The sequence below is a fragment of the Rhinatrema bivittatum genome, chromosome 8 (genome assembly GCF_901001135.1).
Source record: "Rhinatrema bivittatum chromosome 8, aRhiBiv1.1, whole genome shotgun sequence".
NCBI lineage: Eukaryota > Metazoa > Chordata > Amphibia > Gymnophiona > Rhinatrematidae > Rhinatrema > Rhinatrema bivittatum.
In genome coordinates, this window is record NC_042622.1 from 56981575 (window position 1) to 56995780 (window position 14206).

Genomic DNA, 14206 nt, shown 5'->3' on the forward strand with positions numbered 1-14206 from the left:
AAAAATAAAGAACAATAAAAACAAAAATGAAGGTCCCTACTTAGGGGATGGAACTGCTCCCCTATGAGGAAAGGCTGAAGAGGTTAGGGCTGTTCAGCTTGGAGAAGAGACGGCTGAGGGGGGATATGATAGAGGTCTTTAAGATCATGAGAGGTCTTGAACGAGTAGATGTGACTCGGTTATTTACACTTTCAAATAATAGAAGGACTAGGGGGCATTCCATGAAGTTAGCAAGTAGCACATTTAAGACTAATCAGAGAAAATGCTTTTTCACTCAGCGCACAATAAAGCTCTGGAATTTGTTGCCAGAGGATGTGGTTAGTGCAGTTAGTGTAGCTAGGTTCAAAAAAGGTTTGGATAAGTTCTTGGAGGAGAAGTCCATTAATGGCTATTAATCAAGTTTACTTAGGGAATAGCCACTGCTATTAATTGCATCAGTAGCATGGGATCTTCTTAGGTTTGGATAATTGCCAGGTTCTTGTGGCCTGGTTTGGTGTCTCTTGGAAACAGGATACTGGGCTTGATGTACCCTTGGTCTGACCCAGCATGGCAATTTCTTATGTTCTTATGTTCTTATCTGGCTAACTCAGCTCTTCCCACTTATGTCCCTGGAGTGCCCCTGACTTATCCGGCCAAATTTTAGCCAGATTAAAAGTGCCCCAATATTCATTTTACCAGATAACTTCTTAGTTATCCAGCTAAATGCTTCTGACTATTGACATCCGGTTTTCACTTGTCATGGGTCCTAAATATCCATGCTTTTTGTGCAGGCATGCTTTCAATGGAAAGTAACGCACTCAGAGTTGAAAAGGCAATCTATGCAGCTTACTTTCCTCCCTTGATCTAAACACAGCTCTGGGAATTCCTTCAACTACACGGCTAAAAGTCCACGTGTGGGGAAAGAACACACATTGGGAGAAGGCAATTTTCAGACTGACAATTTATGCTTGTAAATTATTCTTTACCTGCACAACTGGCTTTGTCCTCTAGAAGTCTTCTAAACCTTTCCAGTGCTGAAAATGTTTCATTCTTAAAAAAAGGTAGAATGTCTCATACTGTAAGTTTAGCAAGGAATCAGAGAGGTTAAAGAGAGGAAACACACGCAGAGGGGCCAGCCATTGTCCTTAATACTCCTGGGTGCCAGTGTGGGTCTTTGACATTTTATTTTTTTGGAATAATGTACTGTTTACTTATTCATTCTTTTTTGATCTTGCTTCCCTACTGTTATTCCCAAACTGTGCTCGCACGAGGCCATGTTTGCAGAATAATGTAGGAAGGAAATTCTGATAGAGATCCCTAGCGAAAGATGAAATGCAGTCTTTGTCTGCATGAATTTTTTTTCTTTTAAATCATTTCTCTTGGCCAAAATAAAGCAATGTCTTCCTGTGACATCTGTGTGAATGATTCTGCAATTTAAAGTAAATGTTCCATGTTCATACTGAAAAGTTTCACAGCAGGCTGGCTAAGATTTGCTGCCTTCCAGCTCTGCTGAATCTCAGAGAACAGCACCAAAAGAGTCTAGGGGAGGCAGAATCTTCAACCCGTCCCTGATCATAGGGACCACCTGCAACCTATTTTTGGGAGTGATGGGATCATGAATGGAGATTCTAGGGAGGTTATGAGCAGTAGGTTCGGCCAGCAATGTTTTGGGGGACAAACCCTGAGGAGACCTTGGGGCTAGCCCCAGGGAGGCCCCGATGTTTGGTCATGAGGAAACTCTGGGGCAGGCCACTGGGAAGCTATGGGACAAGCCTCAAGCAGGCCATGGTGACATTCTGGGCAGGCAGGCCATGTGGAATATCTGGGCAGGCCCCAGGCAGGCTGCTATTATAGGCCACAGGGGACGATGCGGACAGACTGTGGGCCGGAGACAGATTTCTGTTTTGAAAACTTAATGAAATAGGAAATATCGTTGGCATTTCCTATTTCATTTCAAATGAATGCACGTCCCTAAAAATAATGCAACAGAAAAGTGCCCATCTTAAATGCAGCTAAAAATACATGCTGATTCTATAGCACATGCATTTTTGCTTGCATAAAGAAAAGGAGATTCTGTGGAAGTGTTTAGGTTGGGAGATAGAACATTTATACAAGCATATTTTAAAAGAAACCAGAAAAATAGACCTATGAGCCTGATGTCAGTGCTGGGTAAAATGGTTGAAATTATTAAGCAGAAAAAAATTACTGAACATCTAGATATTCATAGTCTAATGGGACAAAGCCAACATGGATTTAGGCAATTGAAGTCTTGCCTCACCAATGTGCTACATTTGTTTGAAAGCGTGAATAAACGTGTGGATAAAGGTGAGTCAGCTGAATAATATATCTAGATTTTCAGAAAGCATTTGACAAAGTACCTCATGAGTGACTCTTGAGGAAATTAAAAAATCATGGAATAGGAAACAATGCTCTAAAAGGGAAAGGAGAACTGATTAAAAGATAAAAAACAGAAAGTAGGACTACATGGTCAATTTTCCCAATGGAGAAAGGTGAGTAGTAGAGTGCCCTAGGGATCTGTACTGGGACCACTGCTTTTTGATATATTTATAAATGACCTAGAAATGGGAACAAGTGAGGAGATTAAATTTTCTGTTGATAAAAAATTATTCAAAGACGTTAAATCACAAGTGGATTGTGAGAAATGTAGGAGGTCCTTGTGAGATTCAGAGACTAGGCAAAGTGATGTGGTAGGGAAGAGCAACTCTAATTACAGCTACACAATGCACTTTTGGAGTTACCACCTAGGGAAAAGGATGAAGGTGTCTGTGGATAATATGTTGAAATCCTGAGCCCAGTGTGTGGTGACAGCCAAGAAAGCAAGTAGAATGCTAGGAATTATTAGGAAAGGAATAGACAATAAAACAGAGAATATCATAATGCCTATGTATCGCTCCATTGTGCGACTGCACCTTGAATATTGTGTGCAATTCTAGTCATCGCATCTAAAAAAAATATAGCGAAATTAGAAAAGGTACAAAGAAGGGCAATAAAAATCAGAAAAGGGATGGAATTATTTTCCTATGAGGAAAGGCTAAAGAGGTTAGGGATCTTCCGTTTAGACAAAAGATTGCCGAGGGGAGATATGATAGAGGTCTATAAAATAATGAGTGGGGTGGAACTGGTAAACGTGAATCAATTGCTTACTCTTTCAAAAAGCACAAAGACTAGGGGGACACATAGGGGTAGATTTTAAAAACTTGCGCGCACACATCCATGTCTGCGCGCTACCCGGCGCGCAAACATGGACACGCAATTTTATAACATGCGCGCACCAGCGTGCGCATGTTATAAAATTGGAGGTCGGCGCATGCAAGGTGGTGCACATTTGTGCAACCTGTGAGCGCCGATGCCCGCGGCCTACTGCAGCTCCCTCCCAGTCTGCTCCAATTTAGGAGTGGTCTGGGAGGAAACTTCCCTACCCCCTATACCAGTGATGGCAAACTCCAGTCCTCGAGTGCCACAAACAGGCCAGGTTTTCAGGATATCCACAATGAATATGCATGAGAAAGATTTGCATGTGCTGCCTCCATTGTGTGCAAATCTATCTCATGCATATTCATTGTGGATATCCTGAAAACCTGGCCTGATTGTGGCACTCGAGGAATGGAGTTCACCATCGCTGCCCTATACTAACCTTCCTACCCCTTCCCCTAACCTTCCTGCCCTCTAGCCCTATCCTAACCCCCCCCCCCCCCCCCAAATCCTTATCTTACCATTTGCTCCTGCCTTGGGGCAGGAGCAAGTTGCGTGCGCCAGCACCCTGCTGGCACGCGATCCCCTGGCACAGCAGCAAATGACCGTTGTGCCGGGTGCCTCTAGCCCCGCCCCACCCCACCTCCGGACCGCTCTGCCCCACCCCGGACCGCCCCTTCCCTGAGGCCCTGGGACATACACACGTCCCTGGGATTTACGCGCATGGCCAGATCTTTGAAAATTGGTCCGGTGCATGTAAGCCCAGGATTTATGCTTGTAAGTTTTGAAAATTTACCCCATAATGATGTTACTAGATAATACATTTAAAAGAAGTAGGAGAAATGATTTTTTACTTAACACATAATTAACTCTGGAATTCATTGCCAGAGAATGTGATAAAAGCTGTTAGTGTAGCTGGGTTTAAAAAAGGCTTGGAGAAGACATGGAAAAAAGTCCATTAACCATTATTAAGGTGGACTTGGGGAAATCCATGGCTTATCCCTGGGATAAACAGCATGAAATCTGTCGACCTTTTGGGATCCTGCCAAGTTCTTGTGACCTAGATTGGTGGACCTTTCGGTCTGACCCAGTACGGTAAATTTTATGTTCTTATGTAACATGATTTTTGTGATGTATTGTTATAACGATTTAGATGCTTTCAGTGTTTGAAATAAAATCTGCTATTGCTAATCATTATTATGATTGGATGTTGCTGCTGTGGTGTTGGCCAACTGGAAGGCATATTTTTCTTGAAACATATGTAGCCCAAAAAGCAATAAAGCATTTACACTTTCCAAATAATTGGTACTAATCAATAGCTCAAGAAATATATAAGAGCAGGGAAAAATCTTTAGCTCTGACTCACTGGTATCATAAAGAAGGTGCATGAAAATAGCAGTAAAGGATTAGAGAACACCAAATCAAATTATGTACCATTAATCCTCATAACATCTTGGGTACGCTTGCATTTTTGTGAATTTTTGCTTGTGAAAAATAATGCCTGCTTATAAACAGTTCATTATGTCCCAGAATTTAAAATCTGAAGGAGGATGTACTTTGCAGGTGTAAGTAGGAGTAGAAATCAAACATCCGAATGTGCTATGAAACCAAAAAAGCACACTTGACAGAAAACTCGACACTGACAGTTTTTCGGCAAGGACAAAAGCTTGTTTCCTGTGCCTATCAAGTTCGTCACTGTGAACAATAAAATACCATTAGAATTATTGTGAATGCATTGGTATTTTATTGTTCACAGTGACGAATTTGATTGGCTCCTGAAGCAGGTGTCTGTCAGTGCCAGATTTTCTGTCCAGGGTAATTATGAGCATTAATGGATTTGATTTGGTGCTTTGTTTTGCCTTTCCACCTATTCCTTTACACCTTTGCCTTTACACCTATTAGCACCTTCTTTATGATTCAAGTGAGTTAATGCTAAAGATTTTTCACTGCTCTTATATATTTCTTGGGTTTACATTACCACATCAGCAAGCAAATATTAGTTTCTTTTGTTTTGACTAGGGGCAGTGATCAATAGCTCACAAGGTGCATGACAAAATGTCGCCATCCACCAGTCATATTTTTATTTATTCAGTGGTTGGTAGCATGCATGCACTTCAGAGTTTATGGTCTTCACTGGACTGTGCTGAGGGATCGCTTCACACTACCTTTTACTACTTGCTAAACATGATAAACCCTTACATTTTCTTGAATAGGCTACAACTCAGCTGAGATGACGCAGCTAGGAATGTTCATTCGTTGTATACGTTTCATACGTTTCCTATACAAGCATGGAATATGAAACGTATGAAACAAATGCACATCTAATTGGCATGTAATGGGAAATGTATGAAATGAATGAAACGAATGAAACGAATGCACATCCCTAGCAGCAGCTATTGTACACATTCATAATAACATGATATACCACATTCTAAGACAAAATGCAGATTTCCACAGCACTCACTTGTTGGGAATAGCACATCGATACTTTAAGCACCATGTCTGGAGCTCGGGACCTGTAGTACTTTCTCTTATTGTCAGTCCCTTTCTTTTCTTCTTTGTTTTCATTAGCTCAGGGCAGTAACATCATAAATGATGTCTCCCTCTGGCCTCTTTGCAGAGCTGAAGAAACTCTTTAAAGCCACTTTAAAGAGGATGGAACCTCCCACTCACCACCACTTCCTCTGCTCCTCAGTGCTCTATCCCATAAGGAATCATATTTGGAGAACTGACATCAGATGAAGAAAATATAATTACAGCCTACTAGGAGGTTCTTGTGCAGGCTCTCATCTGGAAATAAACTACCCAGAAGGTTAAGCTTCCTATTCCTCTTTCAGTCTCCTTCATTCCTGTGCTTCTATATGAAAAGGGACTTACAGAGGAGCCTTTAAAAGACCACTTTTCAAAGGTATTAAACTGGGTAAATATTATGTTAGCAGGGGTGCTCTAATTACATGAAATATTCAGAATCTGTACTAGACAGTCTTTGGTTTTGTTCCTATCTTTTAGCTTTTTCTGGCTGTGCATCTCCCACTTAAGTGGATGCTGGTGTACATAATAATACTGGTTCATATCTGCTGACTCTATTTAATATTCTATGCCCATTTTCTGTCAACTAGGATGGGATCCTACTGCAGTTGTGTATGGGCAGCAGGAATGTGCAGTTCTTGATTGGTGAGTCCAGCACAATCAGCCGGCACTCAGAGAGCAAGGCCATGCTTAGAAATCAAAGCAACATATATTCACCTGCTGCTATGGCCACTGTTGGTCATATTCAGGAATCTGGTGTGGGATAGCCAATGCCTGGAACTCTTTTTCAGAAAAATTTGTCATTCTGTTTGGAAGCAAATAAGACTGAGACCCAAAACAGAAACCAACTGGTAAATTGACTGAATGTGTGTAAAAAAAAACATATGCCATCATACATTTGATAGGCTTGCCAGCCTTGCAAATACTGATGTATAAAGAGATCATAGCATTGCTAAACAACCATTTCTCACCTGCTACATCTATCACTATGCAAAGGTTTCAGTTTCACAAACAGAATCAAGGTTGCAAAGAGAGCATAACCACTGATATGGCTGAACTGCACAGAACAGTGGATTGTTGCAAATTCCTAAATGACATGCTTTGTCAGTCTTAACCCACCCCTCATGTGATAGTGACCATCCTGCTAAGATGGCAAAGGTGGCTATGTGTAACAATGGGGTTTCTAATGATACTAGAGGAGTTACTAGATGATAAGGACAAGAAGGGGAACTACAAAAAGGGAATTATCTTTCCTTCTGGGTCTCCCAATAGAATAGGGGTCCAGAAACATAAGAACATAAGAAATTGCCATGCTGGGTCAGACCAAGGGTCCATCAAGCCCAGCATCCAACAGAGGCCAAAACCAGGTCACAAGAACCTGGCAACTACCCAAACACCAAGAAGAACCCATGCTACTGATGCAATAGCAGTGGCTATTCCCTAAGTATAATTGATTAATAGCCATTAATGAACTTCTCCTCCAAGAACTTATCCAAACCTTTTTTGAACCCAGCTACACCAACTGCACTAACCACATCCTCTGGCAACAAATTCCAGAGCTTTACTGTGCTTTGAGTGAAAAATAATTTTCTCAGATTAGTCTTAAATGTGCTACTTGCTAACTTCATGGAATGCCCCCTAGTCCTTCTATTATTTGAAAGTGTAAATAACCAAGTCATATCTACTCATTCAAGACCTCTCATGATCTTAAAGACCTCTATCATATCCCCCCTCAGCCGTCTCTTCTCCAAGCTGAACAGCCCCAACCTCTTCAGCCTTTCCTCATAGGGGAGCTGTTCCATCCCCTTTATCATTTTGGTTGCCCTTCTCTGTACCTTCTCCATAGCAACTATATCTTTTTTGAGATGCGGCGACCAGAATTGTACACAGTATTCAAGGTGCAGTCTCACCATGGAGGGAAGGCAGAATGTAAGAAAAGAGATCAGATGTAATAGAAAATGTTTTAACAATTGAATTCGAAATGGTAATATTTATTGTCAGATGAAATAGCAGGAACTAGCAACAAGAAATTGTAAGCAATGAGATAAATTTAATTTGCAATAATAACACAAATGAGAACTTTCTCTTTCTTTTGCAGATTACTGTAAACTTCAGAACAGTCTTGCTTAACTGTCAGATAAGTATTCTGAAGTATATTTTCCACTACATATGTTGTTATGCAGAAGTTAATTGCTTTCAATATTCTCAGTTTGTAAAGAACTTGATTCCTTATCTAATTCTTTTCCATTTTAGTTGTTCCTGTTCTCCTTGAAGTAAAATGAGAGGCAAGTATACCTGTGTCTGTGTATCTTTGTCATTTATTTTACTGGTCTGGTGTTAATATTTTGTTTCCTCTTTAATACTATCTTTCTCTTTTTCTCTGTCAATATTTCTTGTGTCTGTTCTTTCTATTTTGATTCCTATATTACTATGTCCTTGTCTCAGTAGTTTTTCACTCTATTTTCCTTTATTTCATTCCCTCAAGATTTTCCTTATTCTTTGTTCCTGTTCTTTTATTTTTAGTTTAGCTAGATTCTGTTTTGCTGTTATGCAGGTGTGCACACTTAGCTTTACTCTAAGGTTCTTATATAGCTAGCTAGCATGGCTAGGGGATATAGCTAGCTGGTACCAGTTCATCTCCTCATTGCTGATAGAGTATGAGGTTAGCTAACACTGATTGAGTTTGAAACTGGCATAGCTGAGGATCTCTATGATGTCTCTCTCTCTCGCTCTCTGTCTGTCTGAAGTCCTGTTCTTCATTGTATTGTCCTCTCTGGGTGAAGGACATTGTTGCCTTATAATTTAACTAAAATAAATAAGTGTATGCTAACTACATTATGAACAGTGTCTCTACTGCAGGTGTTTAGCATGTATCTTTATGTTGTCATGAAGGCTATAACTTAATATAGAAATAGAAAAAATAATTATAGTTCCCTTGCTCTAAGATCTTCTGAGGGAATGAGTTGACTTGTGAGAGTTTGTGATGTATTGCACTCATGCTTTCTCTCACTTGCCTTTTATTTATCTAATGCTTAAAATGGCAACAAGTACAGTAATAATCTTTATCCTGTTTAACTCCACTTATATTTAGTCACTATAGATGATTATAAAACAGAATTGTATTAAACTTTTATTTCCTTTACTCCAGTTAATAAAATTTCTGTAAGGAAATAATAATTCTTCCTTAAAGTGTAATCACCAATCTTTAAGAGGTCTGATATGGAATGGAACAATATTCTAAGTTTAGTATAGCAATAATGGATCTTCAGTATTAAGATATTATTAAATTCCACTGTGTATCTGTATTAATAATTTTAGTCCCTCAGCCACTGTTGAGTATTCAAAAAAGGGAAGTATATAGTATATACTACAGTACCATAAGTATGCTTGTTATCAATTTTTGTCAAACTCATTCTCCTCTCATCTAAGAAATTCCTCCGTAAGATGAATAATCATCCATGACAGCTGATTTTAACTATATCTAGGTCTATTGTTGTTATGAACCCTGCCCGCGGGTCCCCCCGCCAGCAGGCACTCACCCATTGCTGTTTGCTGCTTCACCCAATGCGGCATGGATGCTGCCGTTGGGCCTGCCCATGCGGCCAGAGCCGCGGACTTGTTTGCTTCCTGCGGCCCAGAGGCCGCCCACCAAACCCCCCTTCGCCGCGGTTGGAGCCGCGGATTTGTCTGTCTTCCTCTTCGTGGCCGATGCCACTGCCGACGTCATTGTGGTCTTTGCGGCTTGGAGGCCGCATCCCAGGGATGGAGTGGTGGCTGGAGCCATCCCCGGGGCCTCCTGTAGCGGCTGGAGCCACTGCCATCATCGGGACTGCTCCTCAGGCCCAGCCCTGCATCTCTAACGCTGTATGTCAATGCAGGCCGCTGTCCGCGGTCCTGCACAGCTCCCCTGCTGCTTTCCTTAGGCGCCAGCATGCGTCTCTTCATGTCATTTAAAGGGCTAGACACAGGAAGTGTGCTGGCCCCACCTAGTGAGTGGACTTCCTGCACCAGCCCTATAATAGGGCTGTCTTCACAGTACGTCTTCACCTTGCATCGGAGTTACTTCACTCTGGAGGCTCCTGCCTGCCAGAGCTCCGTCAGGTCTTCTTCATGTAGGTCCTCTTCGTTTCGTCTCGCCATGTCAAGTTATGTCTTCATGCTATGTCTTCGTGCCTGAGGTCCTCGTCCAGGTGTCCTGGTGTTCATCTCCTGGTGTCCTGCCCTCTTTGGTATTCACGTCTATGCTCCTGAGCCTTCTGGTCCTGTTAGGCCGTGACTCTCTCGGATGATGTCTTTTCCGAGCATGGAGTTGCCTACAGGTGGAAATCGTTCCTGTGCTCCTGAGCAGTCATGTCCTGCCAGCCGTGTGGGTGCTTTGGATGACATCGGCTCCATCGTCGGAGTCCCACCTCGACTGGATCCTTCCTGCTCTTGTCCCGCTTCCAGTGTGGTCCATGACCAGTCTCCTCGGGCTGTGCAGGGTGCGCAGTGGGACAGGGTGGTCCGCGAATCAGTCCCGCAGGTGGACTGAGTAGGGCGTCCTGAGAGATAGTGCCTATGTCCTCCGGCCTTGCATCTTGTCTTGTTTGGATTTCAAGTTCCTCATCATGTTTGTGATGCAGTCGCATCAACCCAAGTCTTCGTCTGTGATGCTGTCGCATCAACCCAAGTCTTCGTCTGTGATGCCGTTGCATCAACCCAAGTCTTCTTCTGTGATGCCATCGCATCAATCCTTGTCTGCCATGTCTTCGTGTCAAGGTTTCCGTCTGCCCTCATCCTCAGGCCGGCCTGCTGCTCCATGCCGTTCCAAGCAGCAGGTCCGAAAGGGCTCGGAATGGTCGGAGGACCATTCACATTCCAACATCATTCTGTTGTTGGCCTTGGGAGCTTGCAGGCCTGGCAGAGGGTCAGACCGTCTGCCATAGCGGAACACGCCATCAACCCTCGGTTCGGTCCTGGATCCATCTGGGGTCAGCCCGAGGCCCAAGGGCGCACTAAAACACCCTTCTCAACAGAATGCAAGGCCTTTCAAGGCCACCTACATAACAATTGTGAGTCTTACCTTGAAGGTATCATATCAAATATCATAAAAATCTACACATTTCTCACTCACACACTCAATCACACTTGTGTGTGTTTTCATTTCCTCTGTGTTTAAACTGTATGGAACAGAAAAACCTCTTTGTCAAAGATGGCGTACATCTGACTGTGGAGGGAAAAAGGATCCTAAGAGATAAATTCAAATCCTATGTCATAAGGCATTTAAACTAGATGATGGGGGTGACAGTAGGACATTAGAATGTCACCCCTCCAAATACAAATGCAATGAAAAAGGGCAAAGTGGATAACAAAAGTCAGCTAAATAAGTCACAAAGAAAGTAAAAAAAAAACCTTTAACCTGTACCAGAATAGCTGGAAAGCAATGAGCACAAATGCTCATAGTTTGGGCAATAAAATCCCAGACCTGCAATCCCTAATGGTGGAAGTGGACTTGGACATTGTTGCTGTCATGGAGACGTGGTTCATGGATTCACATGATTGGGATACTACCATACTGGGATATAACTTATTAAGGAAGGACAGAGAGGACAGAAAAGGGGGAGGAGTGGTTCTTTATGTCAAAAACAATATCCAAGCATTCGAGCTGCAAAGAAGATGGGGCAAAGAAGAAGCTTAATGGGCTGTCCTAAAAAAAGATGATGGGGCATCACTTTTTATAGGCATGGTTTACAGGCCTTCAAATCAAATGGAAGTACTAGACAGAGATCTGGTTGAAGACATCCAAATGATGAGTAAGAAGGGAGAAGTAGTGATTGTTGGAGATTTTAATCTGCCAGATGATTGGGTGACTAAGGACTTGGATCGAGGAAGAGCGCTCAATGTCATTTACTTGGATTTTAGCAAAGCTTTTGATATGGTCCCACACAGGAGGCTTGTGAATAAAATGAGAAGCATGGGTGTGAGTGCCAAGGTGGTGGCCTGGATAGCAAACTGGTTGAAGGACAGAAGACAATGTGTGATGGTAAATGGAACTTACTCGGAAGAGAGAGCGGTGATGAGCGGAATGCCACAAGGCTCAGTGTTGGGACCGGTTCTGTTCAATATCTTTGTGAGAGACATCACGGAAGGGATAGAAGGTAAGGTTGTCTTTTTGCGGATGACACTAAGATCTGCAACAGAGTGGACATGCCGGAAGGAGTGGAGAGAATGAGACGGGATTTAAGGAAACTGGAATACTGGTCGAAGATATGGCAGCTAAGATTCAATGCCAAGAAGTGCAGGGTCATGCATATGGGGTGTGGAAATCCGAAAGAAATGTATTCGATAGGTGAAGGGCTGATGTGCACAGAGCAGGAGAGAGACCTTGGGGTGATAGTGTCTAACGATCTGAAGTCGGCGAAACAATGTGACAAGGTGAAAGCTAAAGCCAGAAGAATGCTGGGCTGCATAGAGAGAGGAATATCGAGTAACAAAAAGGAAGTGATTATCCCCTTGTATAGGGCTTGGTGAGACCTCACCTGTAGTACTGTGCTCAGTTCTGGAGACCGTATCTCCGAAGGGACAGAGACAGGATGGAGGCGGTCCAGAGAAGGGCGACCAAAAAGGTGGATGGTCTTCATCGAATGACTTATGAGGAGAGATTGAAGAACCTAAACATGTATACCCTGGAGGAAAGGAGGAGCAGGAGTGATATGAAACAGACTTTCAGATACTTGAAAGGTTTTAATGATCCAAATTCAACGACAAACCTTTTCCATCAGAAAAAAATCAGCAGAACCAGGGATCATGATTTAAAACTCCAGGGAGGAAGACTCAGAACCAATGTCAGGAAGTATTTCTTCACGGAGAGGGTGGAATATGCCTGGAATGCCCTTCCGGAAGAAGTGGTGAACACCAAAACTGTGAAAGATTTCAAAGGCGCATGGGATAAACATTGTGGATCCATAAAATCTAGAGGATGTGAATAAGGAGAAGAGGCACGGGGGTGGCGTGCGGGAATGACGGCTACTACCGGGTGATTAATACCCTTATTCAACAAACATACACATGGTTAATGCAACTCCAACATTGCTCTATGCTTCGACAGCAAGAGAAAATGTGGAAAAAGGATTTGCATTCACAAATAAGCGGGGGAATAGCTTGCTTGTTGCGGCAGTTACTACCCCAAACCAAATAAGCCTGATACTTCATTTGGAATACATATCCAGCGCAGCTCACTGCTTCAATGGCAGGAGGATGAAGAAAAGAGGATTTATATTCAGACAACAACCAACAAGGGCTGAATTGCACAGGCTGGGTAAACAAATAAGAGTGGGAGTAGCTTGCTTATTGCAGCAGTTACTACCCCTAACCAATCAAGTTGGATACTTTACTTTGATGCAGCTCCAGCACTGCTCTCTGCATCAATGGCAGGGGGGAAGGAAATTAGAACCAAAAAGTTACCAATAAGGGCCAAGAGTAACAGATAAGTATGAGAAAAATAAGTGTGAAAGCTTGCTGGGCAGACTGGATGGGCCATGTGGTCTTCTTCTGCTGTCATTTCTATGTTTCTATGTTACTTTGAGCATTTTAGCAGCCTCTGTTAAAAAAAATAGGAAAACTCCCTCTGCTCTGCTCTGCTCAATTAAAAATCTGGCCCTCTCTCTCAGAATTCTCTCATTGTACTAACTATTATGCTACTGTAAATCTTTCCTCCCTATGATATCATAGGGGAAATAGTTCCAAGGGGTTGCTGTGTAAGGAGATGGGATATGTTCCTGAACAACCCTCTATGACAGGTTAAGGGGGCCAATAATGCTTTTTGGTAGAATTTATTTTGGTGTAAGTACTTTCAGTAATTCCAGAGATATATGGACATTGCACTAATTTAGTTTAATTATACAAGCTGCTTTACACTGCAATTTTTGTCAACTTGGCATGAAGCACTCATATTGCAGTTGATTTATTATGTATTTATTAGCTGATTTTGTATATCGTCGTTCGGTGGGACCATCACAACAGTTTACAACATAGTAAAAAGAAACATACAATATATAAGAACAATGCATAATAGATAAAACAATAATAAAAATAGTAAAATGGTTATTAATAGAAATGGGAATCGGACCCGGAATCTGATCGGTTCCGGTTCCGATCCAAATCTTAAAATTTTTATCGCCCAGCCCGATTTGAGTTGTGATTATCGGCTGCGCCCGATCCAATAATCAAAAAACCCTCCCCCACCCTCCCGAACCCCCAAAAAAGGTTTCAAAATTACCTGGTGGTCCAGCGGGAGCGCGGGGACCGATCTCCCGCTCTCAGGCCATCAGCTGCGTTAATAAAAATGGCGCCGATGGCCCTTTGCCCTTACCATGTGACAGGGCAAAGGTAGCGCCGGCGCCATTTTGAATACTGGCAATATGGCCTGAGTGCAGGAGATCGCTCCCGGACCCCCGCTGGACCCCCAGGGACTTTTGGCCAGCTTGGGGGGCCTCCTGACCCCCAC